Source organism: Balaenoptera borealis (genome assembly GCF_965194805.1).
Source record: "Balaenoptera borealis genome assembly, chromosome: 13".
Classification (NCBI taxonomy): Eukaryota; Metazoa; Chordata; class Mammalia; order Artiodactyla; family Balaenopteridae; genus Balaenoptera; species Balaenoptera borealis.
The window spans coordinates 75,936,146-75,960,059 of record NC_138870.1 but is presented as its reverse complement, the minus strand read 5'-3'; the positions used below and the strand labels follow the sequence as shown (position 1 = coordinate 75,960,059).

The 23,914-nt window shown below is 38.8% G+C and overlaps 1 long non-coding RNA gene across 1 annotated transcript; it reads left to right on the top strand.

Annotated features, from left to right (window-relative positions):
* Positions 1–1,888: 1,888 nt before the first annotated feature.
* On the top strand, positions 1,889–20,384 carry LOC309609695. The gene is made up of 2 exons (XR_014233533.1): positions 1,889–12,032; positions 13,368–20,384. It is a non-coding gene; the product is annotated as an uncharacterized lncRNA (long non-coding RNA).
* Positions 20,385–23,914: the final 3,530 nt, after the last annotated feature.

Genomic DNA, 23,914 nt, shown 5'->3' with positions numbered 1-23,914 from the left:
CCCTACTCTCCTACCCACTGTCTTCAATCTTTGTAGCACAAGAGATAATTTTTGCAGTCCCAGGGGAGAGTAATGTTTGGGTTTTAGAAAAGATTAGTTTTTCACATTAAAGATAAGACCTTATTTTTTCATTAACTAATGCAAAGTTGTCAATAGCAGTTATCTGAACGTTATGGTAACAAAATTAATCAGATTGCCCTCAGCTGGTTTTTATAATAAATTATTAACATAAGTTAGCAACTTTGTTGAAATACTGAGAAAACTTTAAATGATTATTAATACCATATTTTTCCATCAGTAAAAATTATTCAGTTAATGAGTATATACAAGTACCATATTTATGACATGAGAGATGTTTTCTACTTTGTCAAGTTTGATTTTATATATTATGTATTAAGATTGAATTTTGAATTAAGTCCCTTTGTAAAATTAACTGAATAAGAAAGGGAAGTTTCTGTAAGTTTCTGCTTATTGACATTTTTTCTTCCCTGTGTCTTTAGAGAGCTCCTGTCATGTTACAGCTGCCTTTGTTCTTTTAACGAACTGCACTCTTAAGACTCTGACGTCCAAACCCCATATCAACCTGTATCTTTTTAAATTACTGTTACACTCATTTGTAGACCAAAAATACCTTTTAATAGCATAATTATACCACCGAACTAAAAACAATCTTTGAAAGATCCTTGAAAAATTGTCTTTATTTTAGAATAAGCATTATAAAAATACCATAAAGAATGTTTCATGCTGTAATGGGAGTCATGGTTGTATTCCTGTACTTCTCTTATCAGTACATGTCAAAAAGGAAATGATCTTTATCCTTATAATGTAACTTCCTTTCAATAGATAGATGATTTTGTCTCTTAAACTCTCGATAGCTTATTTTTGTACTTTCTGTCTTAACTACTTCTTTAACATTTTCCCTATTTGTTAGAAAAATACTTCAGCTTGCAGATGAATATACTAAATGTAGGCATGTTTATCTCTATTCTCTGAATTCAGTGTCATTATTGAACACGATAATATTAATGATTCCAAAGTAGGAAATTAAAGGAAGAAATATGAATATGTGTTTATACGGTATCAGTCTTTGCACAACTTTCTTAACCAGCACTGTGTCCTAGGAAAACTAGTTTCCAAATCAGTACCACCCAAATCTGGGTGGGGTGTTCAATGCGGTAAGTTCCCTAAGAATTCTCTTAATTAAATCAGAGTTACAAGGACCACATAACTTCCGAATTACTTTTTAGGTAATTAAATACAGACACTCTCTCCTTACCTATTAAAAGGAATCTTGTCGTATCATAAGTTAATATCAATGGGGAGTACCTGATATATGCTGAGCACTTTATGTGGATTATGTAAATATTGTTAACAACCCTCTGTACTGCTGCTGCCATTTTACATAGGGAGAGACTGAGGCTTAGAGACTTTAACTAACTTGCTCTTGGTCACATGGTGAGGAATTTACACCAAGGCTGACCTTCTCAAGAACCCCAAGCTGGTAGCTATTGGGTTTTACTGTAGTACTAGCATCTTGATAACCTGAGTCAGGGCCCAGTGCCTAAAAAGCTTAAATTTTTTTTTTTTTAATTTTATTTATTTATTTATTTACTTATGGCTGTGCTGGGTCTTCGTTTCTGTGCGAGGGCTTTCTCCAGTTGCGGCAAGCGGGGGCCACTCTTCATCGCGGTGCGCGGGCCTCTCACTATCGCGGCCTCTCTTGTTGCGGAGCACAGGCTCCAGACGCGCAAGCTCAGTAGTTGTGGCTCACGGGCCTAGTTGCTCCGCGGCATGTGGGATCTTCCCGGACCAGGGCTCGAACCTGTGTTCCCTGCATTGGCAGGCAGATTCTCAACCGCTGCACCACCAGGGAAGCCCCAAAAGCTTAAATTTTAAGTGTTCCTTTGTTGTTGTTCTTTTCTGGCATCAAATGCATCAGAGATGATCTGAAAGATTCTTCATAACCTTCCTGGGTTATGAAGAGACTGAGGCAAAGAATCACCGATTAAGATGTATAATCCATGCTTTCCTTATAATCAGACCTCCTCTACCTGAAGAGTGAAAGATAAACTAAGTAGATTTTTTTTTTTTTTTTTTTTGGCCGTGCCACGCAGCATGTGAGATCTTAGTTCCCTGACCAGGGATCGAACCTGCGTCCCCCTGCGGTGGATGTGCGGAGTCTTAACCACTGGACCTCCAGGGAAATCCCAGAATGGTGTTTTTAATAGCATATTTTGGGTAGAAGTTTTCGTTATTCAATACTTTTAAGATCGGTATGTTTATTCAAAGTTTCATAGTGGTTTTTTTTTTTTTTACTTGAGAAAATTAAATTTTATTGACACCAAGGATACTTAGGCCACATCACCAAAAAAAATTTATGGCAGTATCAGTAGTGCCTTTTAATTAAATGACAAATTGGAAGTGTTTAACAACTTGTCCCTTTTTCTTGACATATATGATTAAGAATATATCTTTTTATCAAAATGTAAAATACCATCTGGCAGAAGTAACAATTATTCTGTTGACTTTATACATTAAATTTAAATCACTGTACTTTAAAAAGTAAATATTTTCCTATTTTTCTTTTTTCTTGTGCTAGATCTATATAATATTCAAAAACTGCATAATTCAGAAACTGTTAGTGGATATAACAAAACTGACTTTGAATTCTGAACAGAAAACAATGTTTCTTAAAATTTTTTCCAAACATTTCTTAAAAATTCAAATGGCAATAGCTCTTTTCTAATATTCATAATTGTAAAGTTAGGCTATCTGAAAACCTACTGTTACAATTTCTTGTTAGACACATAGTTAGACTTTGTATATGACAGGAGTTATGTGTATATGCATGGAGTGCTCTTTGCAAAAAGGAAGGAATTTTTATAAGGTTGATGCATTTTGAACGGGTATGTATTAGTGCTAATAGCCAGAGTTATTCATTCATTTGACAAACCTGTCAGGTTCAGAAGATAACAAATGAGCAGGAAAAAGTTTCATAGTATTAATCTAAAAAGTCATCGCTTTATTTCCTAAATAATTTGTAATGAAAATTTATCACACTAATGAGATAATAGCATTTTTCTTGAAATTTGTGAAACTAAAGAATAGGGTGTTTTATATTTGTTGAAGAATTATTTGGTCCTCCAGCTGTATTTCCCTTGGTGAAAATTCTTAATGTTTTAATATTTAGCCTAAGGGAGTAACCCTATTGCACATTAGGCTTTAATAATTTTTAAAATAAGAAAATTACAGCCATTATTTCACTACTGTTTTAATACCATTTTACATTAATGTTTGTGGTTTGTGAATAGCCAGCCTCCCAGTCTGTAAAAATAAGATGCTTGCTGATTTTTATAATCTTTAAGGTAACATTTATCTTAGTGAAGATAATATTTTTAGACTCTTTTTTTCCTGTAAGGCTGCTTTTGAAATCATAAATATTTAGTCTGAGGCATAACCTTAGTGAGTAGCTTGAGACAAATGCAAAAATATTTAAAATGTGAACTCAGGGACACCTGTGTTATCCGAGGTTAGAAATTCAACTTTAGGCTGTTTTTGATTTATCTAGGATTCTAAATCTTTTAACCATAAGCCTGCTCTTTCAGTTGGCTTCAAATCCTCCAAGAAGGGTAGTCTATAGTATCTAAACTCTTTCACTTTCTCACTGTTACAGACTTGGGATGGGAAGTAGGTCCCAACAACTGAAGTGTGGTGGTGGAGAGAGTGAATTGTGACAGTGAAGCCACACCACGTTTCCTGAGTCCAGGACTCAACTGCTTAAGAACACTACGCTAGTGTCTGTCTCCCCTTTCCTGGTCCCCAAAATGTCTGACTGATAACTGCTTTCCTGCCCTTTATCTACATCTCCTGCTTTCCATTTATTCATTCACTCAACAGATATTTGGTACCTGTCATGGGAAATGCATACGGTTCTAGACTTGGGAAAACCAAGCAAGGTCCTTCCTGTGCGGGAGTTTAAGTTGTAGTGGGTGGGAGAGACAGACCTATGTGAGGTGGTAAGGAATGATGCCATGTTACATAGTGTGGTCAGGGAACCCTCTCAAATGAGGTGACATTTGAGCAGAGACCTGAAGGAAGTGAAAGAGCCAACTTCCTGGTTGTATGGAATAGCCTTCCAGCGAGAGGTTCCAGTAGCTGGTGCTTGGCAACTTTGAGGAACAGCAAGTGTAGCTGGAGTGGAGTGAACCAGTGGGAGAGTGGTAGGGTATAGGCTGAGAGATGCAATGGGAGGCTTTGCCCAACCCTATAAGCCTTGGCAAGAACTTTGACTCTTAGGCTGACTGAGATGGGAAGCCAGTGGAGGTTTTTGAGCAGAGTGGCAATGAGTCTGACCTTTGAAAGGATCATTGGCTGTTCAACACAGAGCGAGAAGTTGGAAGTTAGAAAACCAGTTAGGAAGCTATTGCCTTTTTCAGATGCATTCCATTCCAGCTTAGCTTTTTCTGCTGCTTTTGTGGCCCCAAAGCTTTCTTCTAGAAGCTTCAAGCTACTGAAGAGTCTTGTGGACCCCTTATTTCTTTATATGTTTTACCTTTATGCTTGATCCAGATGACATAAGGCTGGCGTCATTTTTACAGTCAACTCGCAGAACCTAGGTACTTTCCTAATTTGCTTTAGCCTGTGTGCAGTTTCCCAAATGAATCACAGTACTACATTTTTACTCGGTGTTATTCAGCAACATGGTCCCAAATAGAAGATGGTAATTTTTCAGCTGTTGAGTCTCTAAGACTATAAGTGCACCTTCTGCAAACTATCCTTTTTTTTTTTTTTTTTTTTTTTTTGCTTTGTGAGAGCTCTTTACACCTGCTAATTTTATTTTTTATACCAAGTCTGGTTGTTGGTCTATTGATTCTTTCATCGTCTCCCGGTCTTTTTTAGCTACTAATTTTCCTGGCTCCATCCTAATGAAGGTACTCCAGTTGGCTACCTCACTCCTGCTCTGTCATTGACCGAGATGGCTTTGCCTCCTTGACATTTCACACCTTGGTTCCTAATCCTGAACCACCTCTACTTCCTTCCTTCCTGTCCTCAGCTTCAGAGTATACTCATAGTCTTGCTGGTGACCACAGTTCACACTCATTTCCTGGTTTTCCTCACTGATGCTCAAACCAACCTTTAATTTGTCCCTTATTCTTTTAAGGGTCATTCCTCATTGTATTTATTCCAAACCTTTTACATTTTTCTCAGGACAAGGATTCAAGATGTGGTTTGTCTGACTAGAACGTACCTTTCCCATTCTACCTCTCACTGTCAACTAAACCTATATTTTTTTCACACATTTTAGCAGATATCTGCCTCACCTTATACTTCTATTACTGGTTTTTGGTCCAAAGAACATGATTTTACATCTATCTCTATTAAACTGTTGCTTTAGTCCATTCATACCACTTTGACTCCTAATTTTATCATCTAGTTTATTCTTAACCCTTCTCAGCTTAATGCTGCCCAAGACAGTGATTAGCTTTCCTTCTATTCCTTTATGGAAACCACTGTTTCACAACAAAACTGAAAGATGTAAACAAGATGGATCTGCCAATAACCCTTTGCCTTACTTTTCAAAACCACTACCAGGTTGATATTAATGCCCTTTTAATCCAGTCACTCAACCAATTAGGGATCACCTAATTAACTGTTCTGTCATCCTACACACAAATAGCCATCAGATCCAAAGGTAGATGTCTTGTTGAAATACTGTCAACTACATTTCCTGTTTTGCTACAAATACTTTTTCCTTGGTTTCAAGTACTTTCGTCAGTTTCTTGATTTTCACTGTTATTACCCTTGTCTATTCCCTCTTTGCCTTAAGCCCACACACTTAGGTTTCTTAACTGTGTTGTCCACACCCCTGTCCTCTTTTCTTTCCCATCATCAATCTATCCAACACGTAACCCAAAATCTTCCTAAATCACCACTGTGCCCACATCATCCCTCCTCTCCTCAAAAAACAGGTAAATACCAGAGTTTAAAAAAGAACACATATTAAATGGCTCGCTATTTGCTCCTAACAACTCTGGCCTCACATGGTTGTCACCTGCCCTCTTTCCACTGCCCTGACCACATTTTCTGTTCGTGTTCTCTTCCCATTCCTGTGGATTCCTCCTTGAAGCTCCACGTTCTTGGCCCTTTTTTTACCATATACCTCTTCATGGTGCATGCACTGCCCGACCTCCTTCCACCCTCAACACCTCAGATATATAAGGGAGAAATAGTGAAGAGTGCTTTTTTAGGGGGAAATCACCTCTGCGGAAGAGAGTGCTGAGGCTTAAAGATCTCTTGAGGTTTAGGGAAAGGTGATGTGACGTTAGAAGAGGATTTGCCTAGAAGTCAGACCTGGGGTTTGGTCCCAATTCTGTCTTGTGCCAGCTTTTAATACCTTCAGGCTTCATTTTCCTCAACAGGATTGTGACTGTTAACGATTCTTCCCCAGTTTTGGATGTTCAGATGAGCTTGGAAACATGAAAGCACTTTAACAATTATAAAGAGCAATGCAAGATGGTACTATTGACTCAGTAGCAACAGAAACAATTCTGTGAAGAGCTATTCCTGCCTCTCCCTATAAATTTGGTTTAAATAGAAATCTTCAGAGTTGAAAAGTGCCCTTAAATCCCAACTGGTTTATAAACACCCAAGGCTTTGTGAAGAGTACCCTGGAGATTCATCTCACTAGAAATAATAGTGTTTGCTTCCATTTCCTTTTTTTCTGTGCTTTAGTCACTATAAACATTTTCCCTTTTAAAAAGAAGCAGCTTGCTTGCCTCTTGCACAGCTGGAGGATCAGATGAGTGTGCTATTAACCCACTCAATTTTTTTTTTTTCTTTTTTACTATGTTATTATTTAGCTGAACACCACTGATGGTTTTGGGACTGTTACCTAGTTTTAATGGCTTTTTTGATCCTAGTCATGACTATTTCCATAATGGACCATGGGATAAGTCCATATTTCCCAAACTTTGCTGCACATTGGAGTTACCCAGGGAACTTTAAAACATACTGGCCCCAGGCTCCCACCCCCAGGCATTGTGGTAGAGGCTGCGGCCTGGGCTTCAGGATTTTTAAAAACTTCCCAGGTGATTCTATTATGCAGCCAGAGTTTGGGAACTACTGGGTTAAACAGAGGGAAGCATTGATAACTACAGTGCTGAAATGCAAGAAGATGTAATGAAGAGCATAAAAAGTAATAATTTTGTAAATTTGCCCTTCAAGATGTTCAGTAGCAGAAGTCCTGTTTCCTTGGACAAAATGCTTTTAAAACATCGGGTTCTCTAGTACTTCTTTAAAAATCAATGTTAAGAAGAGAAAATATACTGTATAGAGGATTATATTGAATTTAGGGGTTTTTTTAATTTACTGTGATTAAAAAGTAACCTAAAATACACTTTAGTAAGAAGTTAAAACCTCTTTATCTTATTTGAAAAGCAAATTATGACCAATTTTAAAATAGACTAATTGGGTTTAATGAAAGCAAAATGAAAGGATTTCAAATATCAGGTCATGAAATTTTACTTGTTTTTTAATTTCTAGTCTATATTTACAGATGCAATCTCAAAATCAAGCAATATGCCATTTTAGAATTTTTTCTAGCATATTAACACTTTTTGGCATAGTTAAAAATAAACAGCATGTACAGCTTGACAGGCAAATGTCATTTTATGATGAATGTTAAATATATTAAAATATTTATAATACATTATTTAAGAGTATACATCTTTAAAATAAGATTTTACATAAAACCACTTTATCTTGTACCTGGAAAATATTACTAATTAATTTTTTCTATTTCTAAGAATAAAAGTTAAGTTAGTCAAAAAAGTTTGGCTCCAACCATCCATTTAGTTAATCCCTAAAAGACCCCAAAACATTGCCCGACTGGTGGTCTGTCCTATGCTTGACTGTTTTCAGCAACAGTTACAGAGCACACACTAACATTTATTGAGCCCCTACTCTGGGTGACTTGCTTTTCTGTTTTACCTCAGTATGTCATTACAACTCTATTCCCCTTTTATAATAATTTAAGAGACTTGCTTATGGCCACACACCTGGTCAGCATCATGTGGGACTGAATCCAGAACTGTTCAACAACCAAACTCATGACCATTATGTCAGATGGTAAAGCCTCTTCAGCTCAGTCCAGTCACTCCAAGGGCTAGAATCAGGATCATACCAAACCAGTCCTTCATGGAGTTTTCAGATACCTAAGGCAGCTAGTATGTCCCCCCAAACTCCATCCCCATCTTCTCTTTTCCATGCTCAACATCTCCAGTTTCTACAACTGTTCTTCATAGCAGGGTGACTGTATGTCCCAGGTTACCAGGGATAGTCTTTGTGTACAAACCTACCATCCCAATGTGATTATGAAGAACTCCTGTCTTTTACTCTCAAGTGTTCTAGACTGAATGATAAAAATTATATGTTTTCAAGTTGCCTCATCATCTTGGTCCGTTTCCTCCAATGTGGTTATATCCTTCTGTGTCTGCAGTCTGGCAGCTATTATTTTGAAATTGTGGAGTTTGGGATTCTACTGCTTTGACAAGTGGAAAATTGAGAAAAGATGTGGAACCACTTTTTGTCATCTATACAGATGACAAAGAAACTCCAAAGTACATCCTGCTGGTAGGGGTAGCTCTCAAAGTTCTGTATGTAAGGCTCAATATATCTCCTAAAGTTTCTAGCTGAGAAGACCACTGTAATCCATTGTGCAATTCTCTACACTGAGCTGTCTGGATGAAACCTAGCTTTCTTCCACCCAAGAGACCAAGGATATAATTTGGCTTGATCTGTGTTTCAGATGCAAATGCTTAAATATCTTAAAAATTGTGTGTGTGTATATATATATATATATATATGCTTACCAAAGATACAATTACAAATCAGACATTTCTTTGAGGATAGCATATAATAAAGTGACTTATGTATAGGCCCTCAATTAATAACTTCAAATGAATGAAGTCAGGTCAGGGTTTTGAAAAAATACTTCCCTGCATGATTTTACTAGCAATTCAAGTGTTTAATAACAAAGGCTTGTTTACGTATATTATACCACATCTTCATAATAGAATAATAAGCAATCATTAAAAATGTAAAAAAGAAATTTTAAAAATCATATACTTTTTATAGCCGGCTTTTTTCATTCTGTATTATATTGTAAATAATTATATGTCAATACTTTAGACTCAGTTCCTTAAAAAAATGAGTTGTGTGACTTAGGTCATGTTATTTAGTCTCTGTGAGACTTCATCCTGTAAAATTGGGGTAACAGTATATCTACACATCTCTCAGGGTTATTGTGATGATCAAAGGAGATGAAATGTCAGAAAGTCCTAGCACAGAGCACAGCCTGTGCTCAAAAAAACAATCTCAGTAAATACTCTGTGGGTTATGATAGTAAGAGCTTTCATTAAAGGGGTATTATTAGCAAATTATTTAATATGTGCTGATTCCAGTACCATGAGGGAAGCAAAGTAGATCCAATAGTGTAAACTGGTAGCCTGCGAGCTGTATATGATCCATCAGTGTGTTTCATTTGTCCAGAATGGTAATGATCCAAAAGGTTTTTTTTTTGTTTTTTTTAATGTTCTTAATTGATTGCCTGCATTGACAATTAGATTTCACTAAAAACATCCAAACTGTTGGCATCTAGCAACATTAGACCCTGATTCCCATATGGTAACAATAGCTTGGTACTTTACCCTCTCTGGTTTGCCACAGTCTCCACCACTCCCTATAGCTCCACACCACTGTTATTTATCAGTATTGGTGACCATTTATTACTGTTTCTCTCAGAGTAAAACTAAGAGGAAAGTGAAATATTTTTATTGCTATTAAGTGTGGAATAATATAAGATTGATAATGATTTACTCTCAAGAAATTCTTCTCACTCTGGTCTTTTTCACTCATATATGTTACCTGCCTGACCACATAGGTGTTTGTGTGGAACCTATAGTCTCTCATAAAATTCTAGAGCTATAACAAACCAGCACTTTGGACCAAATAATCATCTTTTCTTCATTTTATAGGTGAGTTAAGACCCGTGAGAGATTGTGACATGCCCAAGGTTTTAGTCAGAAACAAATTTGAGGCCGAATCACATGTAGAATGTTGTCTCTCTATATATTTATTAGACTTCTAAAAGTTTTATTATTTTTGTCTTAATTTTTAAATAATGGAAATTAGTGTAAATTAATTCTCTTCAGAGTAAACAAACCCTCCAGTACCTGTTCCCTCTACAAAACACATATGTAATTCATGGCTTTTTAAATGCATATTTTTAGCATTTTCTTATAATGTCAAGAAACATTTTAGTTCAATAAGCTTTAGTTTTGTTGTAATGCTTGTAGTGAATTTTAAAAGACCATTTGAAAAGTACTGTATTTTGCATTAATGGTTTTCCTTTTTTTCAAGAATTGGGAACCTGGTTAGAACTTGTCCTTGAAGGCCATGCAACCTTGAAACATGCATGTGGAGGTAGTTCTGGTGTTTCTCCAAAACATTACTTAATACAAATAACAAACAACTGAATTAAATCATTTTATTTTTATGTTCTTTTTCTTCCCCTCTCCAGTTTCTGGAAAGGGAAACAGCCCAAAGGAGTTGGAAAGCAGATGACATGGGTAATTCACAAGTGGCTCTATACTAAATAAGTGAGGCATTATTAGTATGTATAAAAATATAAAGCTCTTTTGAAATTTATAATGCGACTAATTGAGTTAATTTGAAGATAGAACAAAAGAATTATAGCTAGTAGTTCCATTAAGAAAACAGCGTTTTATGCTTTCCCTTTGGGAACATTACCTTTTATCATTGGACTTGATAGTTTTATATGGGAGATTTTGGACTATATTTGTTATGAAACAATCCCAATTACAAATAGCTTTGGTTTTTATTTCAAAGAGTATTATTATTATTTAGATTATAAGAATAATCTATGCTCATTATTAAATAAGGAAGTTATCTAATGACAAGGAAAACTACCCTTAACCCCATTGCACAGACTTAAAATATGGGTGTGTATATTTAGAAGCTTTTGTTCTGTGAGTTAATACCACAGCTCATGTCTTCAGAAATGTCCACAATGGGAGTTCTGGATATTAAAAAAAAAAAAAAAAAAGTTTGCTGGATTTTAGGAGTAGCCTAATGCAATCCTCATTGTTGGTAGGGACAAAGGACACCTAAACCAAACAAACCAACCACCTGTATGAAGGTTGAAGTCATGGTCTATCGATCTTAGTGACCAGGCCAGTGGAGGGGACGAGAGCAGAGGAGCTTGGCTCACAGTGAGGTTTCTCCTGGGAAAGAAAGACACGAAAGGGAGAAGAGCTGTGAGCTGTGTGGTTAGAGGCCCTGGCAACTGTGCAGTCAAGGCTGCCTTCCAAGAGGACTGTAGGGTGAAACAGCATTATTACCAGTAGCCTGAGTGTCTCTCCTACAGAACCCTCATAAATTGAGGCGAGGACGTACACAGAGAAGCCATTTCTCCATCAGTCAGAGAGAGAGATTAAGGTAGGCTTATAAGAAGAGGTTCAAATGGCCATAGTCCCAAGGACCAAGTGAGGAAGACCCAAGCAGATGGTAATGGGTGAGCAGACCGGAGCAAGACGGCCTTTACAGAAATAAGCAGTCTTGCTATGCTCATCACTCAATGTGATGCTTTAAATTCTGGTCCAGAAACCACTCTGGGTGTCTAACTTATGCAGGGACTGTCCTTGGCAGAAGGGGTACCGAAACGAAAAAGGCACAATCCCCAATATCTGAGACTGATACAGGAACAATTATGATAAAGTGATAAGTGCAAGAACGATGCTAAACAGGGCATGTCGGAGGATTAACTCCAACAAGGATGGAATCCAGGGTTAAAGAAGGCTTATCAGAGAAATCCCCAGGGCAAGAAATTGAGAGATGGATGGGGCTCTGCCAGCCCAGGGAGACCAGATGGAGACAGGCTAGACAGAGAAAACAGCTGATGCAGAGCAGCAGGGAGACAGAGATGTTTTCGTCATGATCTACGAGCTTATCAGGTAAGCAGTAGTTCTGAATCCACTACCCTTTAAGATTAATTGAATGACACGTTTACAATATAGTACAAATCTCTCTAGAACAGGCTAATGGGAAAGACTTATCTTGATTAACTAGATTCTTGGAGATGTGGGATTGTATTGCTTTTAAATACATAAAGGCATTCAGACGACAATAACTGTTGGATAATAAGAATTTTGGAAACTAACAATGAATAGCTTATAAATGTGTGCTTCTAACATGTTCTGTTCCAGCATTTAAACCTTTCCCCTTAACAATCTTGATTATGCTATGAATTTGCTAAACTCACCTTCTTTTGGCTTCCATCTAAAGCAAAATAAATCCTGAATCTGAATAATAAATATTTACTGTACTATTTTGTGTTTAAAAAAAAAAAACAAAGCTTTTTTTTTTGGTTACCAGAAGGACAGTCTACCCTTTAATGAATGGTTTACCTACTAAATATTTTCTCATGGTTGGATTTGGTGACAGAAGGGACAAGAAGGCTTAAATATAAATATCTTTAAAGTCATACCTTCACTGCCAATTGTATAACTTCATGTCAAGATCTAACATAATTAGAAAAAATAAATTCTCTCTGTTATGCCAACATAACTAATTCCATGACATTTGAATCATCTCAAAGCTAAAATTGTTTCATGATTTCTTTTATCCAAGCCTTTTAAGTATACAGTACATGTTACTGTGTACTCAGTTTTTTGGAATGTGGAGGCAGCATCTGATTTAATATTTTCTATTTGGGTTGTTTACTTTGTAGTCAAACATTCTTCAAAAACATTTTCCTCTCCCCCCCACATTTTCCATCCAAGGCTGTCAGTTCCTATTTAGAAAGGTTAATGGAGATCTGGAGTCTCCAAGCCTCTGATACAGAAGCAGCTCTTGCTGGCCTTTGAATTTGCTGCCAGGTCTGATTCTACATGTAAATATTTGCCTGAGTGGGTTAAATTCTCTTTTTCCACAAGAGTGGGGGAAGTGAGGTTACCATAATAAAACTTATGAGAAAACTAACTTTCGTTTCTGCATACTTCTTTGGCTAAATTCTTGGTTGTTGTCAAATTTGCGGATGTCTTCATTACTGCTCTTCATTAAACTTTTAGTCTCCTTTGGAACGGCTGAGGCGACCGGGAGATAATACAGTGCATTTGCAGGAGCCCAGGCTGTTTTAATTAACTCCCCTTTAATGTCACAGAGGAGGCTGGGTCGAGTGGGCCCTTTGCCATGACCCTTAGCTCTTGAAAAGTGAGCATCTTCTTAGGAGAGCCAGCTTAAAGCAACTTACTTTGGAATGCTGACATGTTTCTGTTTTACCTCTCCAGAAAGCAGACCCTGCTTTGGAATGTGGTGGAAATAACCACAGAAGAAATCGTCTGTGAGCCGAAGAACTTGCCGCTAACGGTGGCTTTCTGCCACAGCCTCCTGACGGGAAGGAAGAAACCTTGTCTGTTTGCAGCACTTCACTTCCTCTTTCCAGCCAGAGGTCACCCACCCGATTCAGACAGGAGGAAGGGAGCTGACGGAACCAGCCCCTGTGCTCACTGCCTTTGCCTGCGCTGTTCACTGGGAGTACAACGTGAGCCACAAGGGTGATTTTAAATTTTCTAGTAGCCACCTTAAAAAAAGTAAAAAGAAGCAGATGAAGTGAATTTTAATAGTATATTTTAACCCAACATATCTAAAATATTATCATTTCAACGTGCAATCACTAGAAACTTTATTAACAAGATATTTTACTTTTTCAAACGGAGTCTTCTGTTGCTTCTTTTACACTCAGAGCATATCTCAATTCAGATATTCACTTTCCATTGGAAACAGATGTTCGGTTATTTCGATTTCATAAAATTCACAGCTGAAATGACAGATTCACAAGTTGTTCCGAGCATACTAAAAATTGTGTTCTGATAACTGAACCAAGTATCAGTTTTTAAAAATTAATTGAAATTAACGTATTCCATTTCTCAGGTGCACTAGCCCACATTTCAAGTGCTCGAAAGCCACATGTGGCTGGTGACTTCCACACTGACAGCACAGAATTACAGCCTTGCTACTGAAAGTGTGGTCCACACACCAGCATTACCTGGGATTGGAAATGGGATTTTATTGGAATCTCGGACCTCACCCCTGACCTACTGAATCAGAATCTACAGTTAACAAGACTTCCTGGTGATTCATATGTACGGTATAGTTCGGGAAGCACTGATCTATTTAAGACACCAGGAAAGCTGGTATTATTGCATCTATTTTATAGATGAGTATACTGAGGCTCAGGTTGAATAATGTGTCTGAAATCACAGAGCTAATAAGTGTAGGAGCTAAAATTCAAACAACTCAAATCTTGCCCATTTTTAAGCCCACACTCTTTATAATATTTATCACTCAAAGCATGGAACATGTTACTAATGATATGAAAGTTAATTTTAAATGGTACCCAGAGAGCACTTTAAAAAGCACTAAATACAAAGTTTGAAGATTTGACCCTTTTCTGTCCTCTTTTAAGTTTTTAAATAAGGTCAAAGATAAAGTCTCTGATTGGTGCCATTATGTTTTCAGTACCTAACGTTTGCTGTAAGTGGGCCATAGCCTCAGAACTTTCAGTAAAGTATGTAGATAGATCTTTGTAGCTTTGTCTCCTTTCATTGTATTTATTCTTACTTTTACTGTCTATTTATGACAAATGATGCTGGCTCTCCATTTACAGCAGTGATACACAGAGTAGATGTATTTAAGTAAGAGAGTGGTTATAAATGTGAGTGTAGACAGGGCACAGCTATGGCCACATGGGGAAGGAGGCATGGGAGTGATAAGGGGTGGGAAACACTCAGTGCCAGTAGCAGTTCAAGCCCTAGAGAAGACTGGGAAGCACAAAAATATTGTGTGTTTTTGTTGCAGGTGCCCCATCAAAGCACTTAACAATGGTTGTAGATTCTTTGCGCCTGTGATGGATGTAATTGTATTTGGTTGGTTGGTTGGTTGCCCAGCATCTCCTACCTCCTGGCACAGAAAACAAAAGGTCCTCCTTTTGACCTCCCCAATCCGACAGCAAAGCTGTGGCGCCTCCAATTGGATGCTTCTGTTCCTGGATTTACATAAAGCATGTGCTGTGGAGAAGCAAGGGCAGTGGCTACACTAATGGTCGTGGTGGCAGTGATTTCCATGGCAGGATCCATCAGGGGCAGCAGGAATGCCAGACCAGGCTCTGACCTGATTCAGGGGCCCAGGCTCCCTTAGCAACGTTCCATTTTCTATGTGGATTGCTCTCCAGGTTTCCTACGGTATCTGCGGCTTCGGCAGCATCATTCCAAAACTGCCTCTTCCCTTTATGGTAACCACAGTTGGTTTCTGTCTTTTGCAAATAAAAACCCTGACTGTTAGAATGGGATTATTGGATTGTCTGTCAAACCCACTAGATGACTAGTTCCCAGGAGAGTGGAGTCTGTAACTGCTTGTTCACGTGGCATAATGTCCCGGGGCCTGTCCTGGTTTCAAACAAAGTTAGTGCTTAATAGTTATTTGATGAATGAATGAATGAGGGTTAAGCATAGAGGAGATACCGATAACCAATGTTGAAAAGTTATGCTTTTACTTTCTCAAAATGCAATAAATGTATTCTATGATTTAAGAGAATCTATGAAAATTAAACTTCAAAGATAAATTAGTAATAACATCTAAATGGAAAGAACTCTTTATTTCCAAACTGACACACCCAAGATTCCTTCTCTGATTTTTCCTGTGTTGAGTTTTGTTTTGTAACTATAAACTCTTAGGGGAGCTTAGAGCATAAAGGTAAAAGTTAATTTTTGTGCAGTGAATATACAACGCTTTCAAAATGAAAGGAAATGAAGTATTTGAAAAATGACATATTCGGAACCATTGGCAACCCAACATGGCTCAACCATGAAGATCACACGTGTCTGAACTAGAAACGTCAATCACAGAATTTTCAGAAACGAGTATGTGGCATGCTAAATTGCAAAGCTGTGCCAAAAGCAGTTTACCAACATTATTAAGCTTCACAACAACCAAGGAGTTACCTACTTTGGGGGCCCTTTTCCAGGTGAGGAAACTGAGACGCAGCAGAGAAACTAATTTGCCTAAGGTCAAGGAGCTAATGATAACCGCACAGCTAAGGAGTTAGGATTTAAACTCCAGCCTGACTCCAAAGCTGAAGATTTTAAACACCGTGCTATACTTGTCGCCGAAGAGATTTGTGGCATATATTTGTAATAAACACCCTTGACTCCACTGTTAATGCTTGACAGCTGGCAGCTTTTAGGTCCCCCTTCTTTTTTGTGCTCCACATCTGGGCAAGCCTATATGGAAGCTGGTACCTTCCCTCTCTTTGTGCCAGCGAGGAAGTTCACTTCACTCCAACCCTAGCTACTAATCACACACGCAAAAGCCACTCACCCCTTCCTTCTCTCCAGTCATTTTCAGCCCACCTTGGGTGACTGCCCTGTTCTCCCCAGAAAGCCTCAGTGTATGAGTAATAAATCTCTTCATAGTTTCTCGGTGTTCATGTGGCATCATCCATCTCAACATCCAAACAAATTTGGAGGCAGGGGGTGCTGATCCCACCCTCCGTGAGACAACCTCAGGACAGTATTCCATGTCAGCATTGTGGCATATGAAGACAGAAGCCTTCAGTGAAGACTGCTATAAGAAAAAAGATGCTATGAAACTCATTACTGCATTGGCTGCACAAAGAACATTTATTATCTTGTCTAATTTTTGTGAATACTATTGACAAGGAGGGAAGTTCCTTCTTTTTTCCCCACTCCAACCTTGTCCGTTTTCCCCTAGGAAATTTTCCAGCTCAGGGGAGTAAGAATTGATTATCTGACTGGTATATTCATAAAACTGAATTTTATTAGTGGCCAGGATAACTCAGTGTAAAAATTAGCACTCAGATCTGACCCTCTTCTGTTTGTTGCCACTAAAACATTCAATTCGGTGACTGACGACCCCACAATTGACATTGTCTTCCATCCCCTGGACCTGTCCTCGCTATCCTCCCTCCTCAGCTTAAATTCCATAGTCAGTCACTGTCGTCACTCCTTGCCTACATCCCCATCTCCATCACCATCTCTCCTTTCATCATACCCTGGTTAAATCCACCTCTCTGCCTACGCAGCACCTGCCCTTGAAGGTGGCTGGAGAAAACAGAGCCATGGTGATGGACCTCACCGCGAATTTAAGACAACAGCCCTCAGGTGGCCCCGTAATGCTGCCAGGAATCCATGCTGCGTGCCCTCGGCCCTTCTCCACTGCCTCCTCTTTCCCCAAACCTCTTAACTCACCCTCCCACATTCTCACTCTCGGCTGATGACCTTGCATCCTGCTTCACTGGGAAACTGAACCAACCAGAAGAGAATCCCATTGAGCCCCAATACCACATGGACTTGGCAACTGCTGAACCCACACACTCCGACCCTCTGCCTGGCATCAGAGGAATTCTATGTGCTCCTAAGCCCCATGGGCACCAGACCCCTCACCTGCACGAGGACATCGCCTCAGCAATTTGCCATGTCTCATCAGCCTTTTACTTTTTGCTGCCTATTCCCAGGCATGTAAGCTGACTCCTGAACTCATTTCCCCATACTAGTCACCACGCTATTCTTTTACTCCTTTTCACAGCAAAATTTCTCCAAGAGATATCTCTTCTATCATCCCCAATTCCTCTCCTCACATCCTCTTTTAACATCACTACACTCAGCCTTTCAGCCCTGTGATTCCATGCTGCTCTTGCCGTGAAAATTCAATGTCCTCCATGTTGTTTAATCCCATGTTCAGATCTGGATCCTCATCTTACTAAACCAAGTGACATCATTTGACAGTTGATGACTCTTTCCTCCATGACACACTTTCTTCACTTGCTTCCCAGACACCACACACTCTTGGTTTTGATTGTATTTTGCTGGTTACTCCCTCTCGGTCTCTTTTAATGATTTCTTCATCTTAATGTTGGACTGCCCCAGGGATCGGTCCTTGATTCTCTACCTTTACTCACTTCCTTGATGATCTCATTATGACCTGAAATACAAATCTTTAGGCAGTCATATCCAAATGTGTATTTCCAGCCCAGACTCCTTTCCTGAACTCCAGGTTTGTGTACCCAAGGCTTATTTGACATCTCTACTTGGATGTCTAATAGACATCCGGAAATCAACATTTCCCCAAAAAAGCTCCTCATCTGTCCCCCATCCATAGTCATCTCAATTGATGGCAGCTTCATCCTTACAGTTTCTCAGGCCAAACTTTGAAATCATTTTTGATTTTCCTCTTTCTCTTACGCCCCATCTCCAATCCAGCAAGAAATTCTGTTAGCTTTACCTTGGAAAGATATTCAGAACCCAAGCCCTTACACCACCTCCACTGCTATTGCCCTAGTCTGACACCATCACCTCTGTATAGATCACTGCAGTAGCATCCTGACTGCTCTGCCCTTTTCCCCTGAGGTCAATTCTTGATGGAGTAACCATGATGAGTGTTTTAAATATAAGTCAGATGATGTTGTCACTCTGAACCCTGCAATGGCTGCCTACTCACATCCCCACAGTATCCTCCAGGCCCTTTACAATCTGTCCTCTCCATCCTCGCTTTACCTCTCCAGCCTCATCTTCTCTGACTCTCCTCATCACCCCTTCTCCATAAGCTACCATGGGCCTTTGCTGTTCCTTCAAAACACCAGGTGTGGTCTCATTGTAAGCCTTTGCATTAATTGTTACCTCTGTCTGGAACACTCCTCCCACAGATAGCCACATGACTGACTTCCTCACCTCCTCTGAGTCTTTGATACCCTGACCACCTGCAACAGCTTGAATTTTCCAAAAATGGCCATAACAATATCTCATCCTGAGACTCTTTTTACAATGTCACCTTTCCACTCTCCCAACTAAGATATGGCATCTATGTTCCTTCCCCTTTGAACCTGGATGAAACTTTGTGACTCTCTCAGCTAGGAGAGAGATTTTATGTGACTTGAGGCTCGGTCATAAAAGACAATGCATTACCATTCCCCAGTGAAAGGACCAAGGTTTCTTATAGAAATTAGAGTATATGGTAGTGAAAATACAAGTGATCCTGGAAACATCTTATAGCACTAGAATGTAAAGAAGTGCTAAAAAAATTAAAGAATGGGAGCATGTCAAAGGGACACAAGAGCCAAACTAAAGGACCCCCCAAGGCCCAAAGCTGGAACAATTTGGGCAATAAAATAATGTAGTATTGTAGTATTATAACCCAAAGTATAAAATAAATATATGTGAGTTCACACTGATATAAATAAACAAGTGAGGGAGGAGAGACATTCCAAACAGAAGAATTCCAAATGATCCATGTAGATACTACCCCTTCAGGAGATGGAGTTTAGCCTCACTCCCCTTTTGAGCATGGGTTAGACTTAGTGACTTGCTTCCTAAGAATCGAATATGGGGGGAAAATAGCAACTTTACTGTGGAAAAACATGGCAAACATGACCTTAACCAGGTGATCAAAATTAATATCACTAGTGATATCACATGGATATCTTGTACATCCACGTGGGAAAGGCACTTTCCTTTGTGGTATTCTTTCCAAAAATCCATACCCTCAGTCTAGTCATGAGAAAAACATCAGATGAATCCAACTTGAGGGGCATTCTATAAAGTAACTGACTAGTACCCCTCAAAACTGTCATAGACCCGAGGAAACTAAGGAGACATGAAAATAAATGCAAAGTGGGATCATGGATTAGATCCTGGAACAGAAAAATAAGAGGACATTAATGAAAAAACTAGTGAAATCCTAATAAAGAGAATAATGAATAGTTATGAGTGAATGTTAATTTTTTAATTTTGACAAATGTACTAGGAGGGAAGATTGTTAACAGTGGAAACAAACTGCGTTAGGGATGTACAGAAACTCTGTACTCCGTGTGCAACTTTTGTGTAAGTCTAAAATTATTCTGAAATAAATTTTATTTAAAAATAAAGAGGCAGGACTTCCCTGGTAGCACAGTGGTTAAGAATCCGCCTGCCAATGCAGGGGACAAGGGTTTGATCCCCGCTCTGGGAGGATCCCACATGCCCAGAGCAACTAAGCCTGTGCGCCACTACTACAGAGCCTGCACTCTAGAGCCTCCGTGCCGCAACTACTGAGGCCATGTGCTGCAACTACTGAAGCCCACCCGCCTAGAGCCTGTGCTCCACAACAAGAGAAGCCACCGCAATGAGAAGCCCGCGCATCGCAACGAAGAGTAGCCCCCGCTCGCCGCACCTAGCGAAAGCCCACGTGCAACAACGAAGACCCAACACAGGCAAAAATAAATAAATTAAATAAATAAATAATTAATTAATTAATTAATTAATTAAATAATTTAAAAAAGAAAAGTAAAGAGGCAATATAGCTTCATCTAGGCCTCTTTTTCCCTTTCTCTCTCTCTGTCTCCCTACCCTCACCCCCCCTTGCTCTTCATTCCGGATGTCAAGCTGTGAGAACATCCAGTGTACATGGAGGCACCTGGTGCAGACGTTCTAGCCGACAGTCCTAGGGACAGTTTCAAATGCTGGCCAACATTAAGCACCAGACACAAGTGTGAGGAAGCCTCTGAGAGGATCCCAGCGCCAGCCACCACCTGACTGCACCTGTGTGAGAGGCTGTGAATGAGAATGCCTGGGTGAGCTGCGTCTCCCTCAGAACCATGGGAGACAATGGTCATAAGAGACTGTGACTGTTTATGCCACTAACTTTGGGGTGCTTTGTTACACAGATGACATCATCCTCCTTCCCGGGTTAGTTATGCCCTGTTCTTTCTCCTTCTCCATGTAGCAGAAGAGGCAAGCAGACTCAGAAAATTGGGGGGGACATGATCCCACTTTACAGGCACACCTACATGTGCATTTCCAGGAGGAGACAGGAGATCTGACTTCTGCTTCAAGCCTTAACCTCATGCCAAATGTGGTTATTACCAGGCGGCCTTGGCTTGAGAAAATAGTGAGTGGTTGAGCATCTATTAATCAAGCAGTAATATGATTCCCATTCTGCTATTATTCTCTGTGTATACAGGGTCCTGAAGAATGAGCTCCAAGACTGCGTATTGAGAAGGTAGGATCCCAGCATATCTGAGTGGTTGTATAATACACTAAAAATCCTCACCCTTTACAATGTAGAGGAAAATATCTCCCTGGTGTCTTTTTTTTTTAACATCTTTATTGGAGTATAATTGCCTTACAATGTTGTGTTAGTTTCTGCTGTATAACAAAGTGAATCAGCTGTATGTATACATATATCCCCTTATCCCATCCCTCTTGCGTCTCCCTCCCACCCTCCCTATCCCACCCCTCTAGGTGGTTACAAAGCACCGAGTTGATCTCCCTGTGCTATGCAGGAGCTTCCCACTAGCTATCTATTTTACATTTGGTAGTGTATATATGTCCATGCCACTCTCTCACTTCGTCCCACCTTCCCCTTCCCCCTTCCCGTGTCCTCAAGTCCATTCTCTAGTAGGTCTGTGTCTTTATTCCTGTCTTGCCCCTAGGTTCTTCAGAACCATTTTTTTTAGATTCCATATATATGTGTTAGCATATGGTATTTGTTTTTCTCTTTCTGGCTTACATCACTCTGTATGACAGACTCTAGGTCCATCCACCTCACTACAAATAACTCAATTTTGTTTCTTTTCATGGCAGAGTAATATTCCATTGTATATATGTGCCACAATTTCTTTATCCATTTGTCGATTGATGGACACTTAGGTTGCTTGTAGTAATCTCCCATGATCCTTTGTATTTCTGCAGTGTCAGTTGTTACTTCTCCTTTTTCATTTCTAATTCTATTGAGTTGAGTGTTCTCCCTTTTTTTCTTCATGAGTCTGGTTAATGGTTTATCAATTTTGTTTATCTTCTCAAAGAACCAGCCTTTAGTTTTATTGATCTTTGCTATTGTTTCCTTCATTTATTTCTGATCTGATCTTATGATTTGTTTCCTTCTGCTAACTTTGGGGGGTTTTTGTTCTTCTTTCTCTAATTGCTTTAGGTGTAAGGTTAGGTTGTTTATTTGAGATGTTTCTTGTTTCTTGAGGTAGGATTGTATTGCTATAAACTTCCCTCTTTGAACTGCTTTTGCTGCATCCCATAGGTTTTGGGTCGTCGTGTTTTCATTGTCATTTGTTTCTAGCTATTTTTTGATTTCCTCTTTGACTTCTTCAGTGATCTCTTGGTTATTTAGCAGTGTATTGTTTAGCCTCCATGTGTTTGTATTTTTTACAGATTTTTTCCTGTAATTGATATCTAGTCTCATAGTGTTGTGATCAGAAAAGATACTTGATACAATTTGAATTTTCTTAAATTTACCAAGGCTTGATTTGTGACCCAAGATATGATCTATCCTGGAGAATGTTCCATGAGTACTTGAGAAGAAAGTGTATTCTGTTGTTTTTGGATGGAATGTCCTATAAATATCAATTAAGTCCATCTTGTTTAATGTATCATTTAAAGCTTGTGTTTCTTTCTTTATTTTCATTTTGGATGATCTGTCCATTGGCGGAAGTGGGGTGTTAAAGTCCCCTACTACGATTGTGTTATTGTCAATTTCCCCTTTTATGGCTGTTAGCATTTGCCTTATGTATTGAGCTCCTCCTATGTTGGGTGCATAAATATGTACAATTGTTATATCTTCTCTTGGATTGATCCCTTGATCATTATGTAGTGTCCTTCTTTGTTTCTTGTAATAGTCTTTATTTTACAAGTCTATTTTGTCTGATAAGAGAATTGCTACTCCAGCTTTCTTTTGATTTCCATTTGCATGGAATACCTTTTTCCATTCCCTCACTTTCAGTCTGTATGTGTCCCTAGGTCTGAAGTGGGTCTCTTGCAGACAGCATATATACGGGTCTTGTTTTTGTATCCATTCAGCCAGTCTATGTCTTTTGGTTGGAGCATTTAATCCATTTACATTTAAGGTAATTATCGATATGTATATTTCTATTACCATTTTCTTAATTGTTTTGGGTTTATTATTGTAGGTCTTTTCCTTCTCTTGTGCTTCCTGCCTAGAGAAGTTCCTTTAGCATTTGTTGTAAAGCTGCTTTGGTGGTGCTGAATTCTCTTAGCTTTGCTTGTCTGTAAAGGTTTTAATTTCTTCATTGAATCTGAATGAGATCCTTGCTGGGTAGAGTAATCTTGGTTGTAGGTTTTTCCCTTTCATCCCTTTAAATATGTTCTGCCACTCCCTTCTGGCTTGCAGTTTCTGCTGAAAGATCAGCTGTTAACCTTATGGGATTCCCTTGTATGTTATTTTTTGTTTTTCCCTTGCTGCTTTTAATATTTTTCTTTGTATTTAATTTTTGATAGTTTGATTAATATATGTCTTGGCGTGCTTCTCCTTGGATTTATCCTGTATGGGACTCTCTGCACTTCCTGGACTTGGTTGACTATTTCCTTTCCCATATTAGGGAAGTTTTCAACTGTAATCTCTCCAAATATTTTCTCATTCCCTTTCTTTTTCTCTTCTTCTTCTGGTACCCCTATAATTCGAATGTTGGTGTGTTTAATGCTGTCCCAGAGGTCTAAGACTGTCCTCAATTCTTTTCATTCTTTTTTCTTTATTCTGCTCTGTGGTAGTTATTTCCACTATTTTACCTTCCAGCTCACTTATCTGTTCTTCTGCCTCAGTTATTCTGCTATTGATTCCTTCTAGAGAATTTTTAATTTCATTTATTGTGTTGTTCATCATTGTTTGTTTCCTCTTTAGTTCTTCTAGGTACTTGTTAAATGTTTCTTGTTTTTTCTCTATTTATTTCCAAGATTTTGGATCATCTTCACTATCATTATTCTGAATTCTTTTTTCAGGTAGACTGCCTATTTCCTCTTAATTTGTTTGGTCTGGCGGG